Below are 4,106 nucleotides of genomic sequence, written 5' to 3'. Positions count from 1 at the left end.
TGCCACCGACACCCTCATTCATCAGCTGCCATCAGCAGCCAGTGGCAATCAGAGCTGATCAACCCTGTTCTGTGGCTGTTGAGTAGTTTTAGATTCTCATTGATTTTTGTCCCTCTGTGCTTGCCCCTGCTCCCTTTCCCTCCACCCACCTCCCCAGCCCTAGCCTTTGGCCCCAGAACTAGTTCTCCTCCTCTTAAGGAAAGGTTTAAAAGTCATGGCTTTTTGTGCCTCCCTGTCAAGATGAACCCCAGCTACCCTATGGCCTCCATCTACATGGGGAACTTTACCTCTACATGACTGAGGCAATGTTCTATGAGAAGTTCAGTGGGCTGGGCCCATCCTCTCCATCCAGGTCTACAGGAACATGATCACCCACCACTCCTTGGACTGCTGGTATGTGAACTTCCAGCAGCTGGTGGACACAGAGCCATGCTTTGGACACCATGAATTTTAATGTTATAAAGGGCAAGCCAGTTACTCTCATGTGCTCTCAGCATGATCCATCACTTTGCAAAAGTGGAGTGGGCAACATATTCATTAAAAATTTGGACAAATCCCCCCAGAAAAAGCCCTGGCTGATGTAGCTCAGTGAATTGAGCCTAGGCTGGGAACCAAAGGCTCTTGGGTTCAATTCCCAGTCAGGGCACATGCCTGGGTTGTGGGCCAGGTCACCAGTGGGGGCCATGTGAGAGGCAATCACACATTGATGTTTCTCTCCCTCTTTCTCTCTCACTTCCCCTCTTTAAAAACAAATAAATAAAATATTTAAGAAAGCCATTAAAATTGGAAAAATACATTGATAATAAAACACTGATACATTTTCTGCTTTTGGTAACATCCTTTCATGTAAGGTGGTTTGTGATGAAAATGGTTCCAAGGGTTGTGGATTTTTATATTTTGAGGCATAGGAAGAAGCTGAAAGAGCTATTGAAAAAATGAATGGGATGCTTCTAAATGATGACAAAGTACTTGTTGGATGATTTAGGTCTCTTAAAGAATGAGAAGCAGAACTTGGAGTGAGGGCAAAAGAGTTCACCAATGTTTACATAAAAAATTTTGGAGAGGACATAGATGATGAGTGCCTTAAGGATCTCTTTGGAAAGTTTGGACCTGTCTTGAGTGTGAAAGTGATGACTGATGAAAGTGGGAAATCTAAAAGTTTTGGATTTGTAAGCTTCCAAAGGCACAAAGATGCTCAGAAAGTTGTGGATGAGATTAATGGAAAGGTACTTAATGGAAAATAAATTTATGTTGGCTGAATTCAGAAAAAAAGTAGAATAGCAGATGGAACTTAAGCACAACTTTGAACAGATGAAGCAGGATAGGATCACTAGATACCAGGGTATTAACCTTTATGTGAAAAATCTTGATGATGGCATTGAAGTTGAACATCTCTGGAAAGAGTTTACTCTATTTGGTACAATCACTAGTGCAAAGGTTATGATAGAGGGTGGTCACAGAAAAAAATTTGGTTTTGTATGTTTCTCCTCCCTAGAAGAATCCACTAAAGCAGTTAAAAATGAATGGTAGAACTGTGGCTACCAAGCCACTGTAAGTAGCTTTAGCTCAGCAGAAAGAAGAGTACCAGCCTCATCTCACTAACTAGTATATACAGAGGATAGAAAGTGTAGAGCTGTGCCCAACCTTGTAGTCAACTCCTACCAGCCAGCACCTCCTTCAGATTACTTCATGGCAGCTATCCCACAGACTCAGAGACATGCTGCATACTACCCCTCTAGTCAAATTGCTCAACTTAGACCAATTCCTTGCTGGATTTCTCAGGGTGCCAGACCTCATCCATTCCAAAATATGCTTGTTGCTATCTGCCCAGCCACTCCTAGAACACCATTTAGTACTATGAGACCGGCTTCTTTACAGGTTCCATGAGTCATGGTGACACAGCATGTTGCTGACATATCAACATAGACAATGGGTCCACATCCTTCAGCTGCTGCTGCTATAGCTACTCCTGCTGTCTGCACTCTTCCACAGTATAAATATGCTGCAGGATTTTGCAATCCTCAACAACATCTTAATGCACAGCCACAAGTTACCATGCAGCAACCTGCTGTTCATGTACAAGATCAGTGCCTCTACTCAAGAACAAAAGCAAATGTTGAATGAACAGCTGTTTCCTCTCATTCAAGACACATACCCCACTCTTGCTGGTAAAATCACTTGCATGTTGTTGGAGATAGATAATTCAGAACTTCTTCATTTGCCTGAGTCTCCAGAGTCTCTCCATTCGAAAACTGATGAAGCTATAGCTGTTCTGCAAGCTCACCAAGCTAACAAGCCTGCCTAGAAAGCAGTTAACAGTGCCACTGGTGTTCCAACTGTTTAAAATTGATCAGGAACCATATTTTTTCTTAGTGCTTCCCCAAAGAAAAATATCTAAACATTGAAAAGCTTAACTATTATGAAAAAAAAAAAACATTGCAAAATAGAAAATGAATTTAAAAAAGGAAAGGAAAGGAGAGAGAGTTGGAAGATGGCAGCCAGGTACGTGGTAATGGAGCCTACCTTCCTCTGTGCACAGGTGGAACACCTAGCCAATCTTCTTAGGAACAGAGTGAACGGCCAACAGAATCCCAGCATACATGAAAGCTGGAGGCCAAAATCGTAGAGGACATTGAAAAACACATGGTTAAGGAGATTGCATTGGGACAGTAAGGACCCTGAGACCAGCGTGAGGACAAGGGCTGCTACAGCCCCTGGCCTGGCACCTGCCACAGGATCCTTGGATGAGAGCCAAAGCAATAGCTACCTCCCCTGCCAAACAGGGAGGACAGAGAGGTACCAGGATGGATTTGGATGCTTGAAGTCACTGGGGAGAATAAGGATGAAGTGGGAGATATACAGGGACAGTGTTCACCCACTGGGACTGTGGATACCAGCTGCGTCATTACCAGAGAAACTGGGGAGCAGGGTGATGTCTGGAGAAGGGGGAAGAGTTGGGCTGTGATGGACCCTGACCCAGATAGTCTTTGGTCTGGTTGGAAAGTTGGGCTGTATGAGAGGCCAGGTGCTTGTTAAGAGTGGCAGGCTAGTACAGGAGGATTTTATTAAAAATAAAAAAGCTCTCAATCACTGTTTAGGCAACCCTCCCAAAGTGGCGCCCCCTGCTGCAGCCCCACAGCTGCTGTGGCCATGCCACTGCCCCTGCTGTCACAGCTGCAACCACACCCCTGCCCTTGCCCCTGCCCCTCCCATTGCCTGGGGGGCTCACTAAGAGGAAGTAGGAGGCACCCCTCACAGAGGAGAACAGGAGGGCTCAGGAGGTTGGCAGTTCCTAGAAAGACTTAACTCAGTGGGGGAATCAAACTATCCTGAAGAGTTTGAGAGTACCAGGCACCTAGGACAGCAAAGAGGGAGAAGTGGTATGTGAGTTGCCCCTAATTAGTACACCTGAAGGGCAGTACAACTGGAAGATTGAAGGCACCAGCCTGGTACAGACAGGCAGTGGGGGCCCAGCAGTGCACAGAGGAATGGGGCTGGAGGCTGGGCAACTGTGAAGATTGTGGTGCAGACCTGGCCCACATCCTCAGATAACTATAGCAAGGAAGAAAAGTGAAGCCCAACACCCCTCAGCCTGCAGCATCCAGGAGACCAGCAGAACTCACCTGGTGGGTTTAAAGTCAGCAGGAGGCTCTTTTTCCCTTTTTTTGTTTTCTCTTTTTCTCCAAGTGACACAATCAGACCTGGAGCTGTGAAAGGACCAGAGGCAGACCCAGAGAGGAAACACAAGGCTAACTGCAACAACTGAGAAATTGAGACAAATTTCATTTTGCTATTGTAGAAAACTAGCATATTATTGTTTATTTGTACTATTACTTTTTCCATTATTTTTACTTCTCTTATTTTATTAGTATTTTTTATTTCTCTTCTTTCTGTTTAGTTTTCTTTGTTTTCTTTGTTTGTTTAATTGCATTATTTGACTGGTTTTTCTTGTTCTCTCTTTTACAGTGTATTTTAGTTTTCCTTTTTTAATTTCACTTGTGTTCTAATAGCACACTACTCTAGGCTGTGTACTTCCTATTCTTGTTACTCAGATTATATAGTTCCTGTCATATGATTGTTTTCCAGTATTGTTGTAAATAATTGTT

General features: G+C 44.0%; 1 pseudogene; it reads left to right on the top strand.

The window, feature by feature from the left end:
* Positions 1-240: 240 nt before the first annotated feature.
* On the top strand, positions 241-2,414 carry LOC114505163 (annotated as a pseudogene).
* The last annotated feature ends 1,692 nt before the right edge of the window (positions 2,415-4,106 follow it).

This window comes from Phyllostomus discolor, chromosome X (genome assembly GCF_004126475.2).
Source record: "Phyllostomus discolor isolate MPI-MPIP mPhyDis1 chromosome X, mPhyDis1.pri.v3, whole genome shotgun sequence".
NCBI lineage: Eukaryota > Metazoa > Chordata > Mammalia > Chiroptera > Phyllostomidae > Phyllostomus > Phyllostomus discolor.
This window is presented reverse-complemented; position numbering and strand designations above follow the sequence as displayed.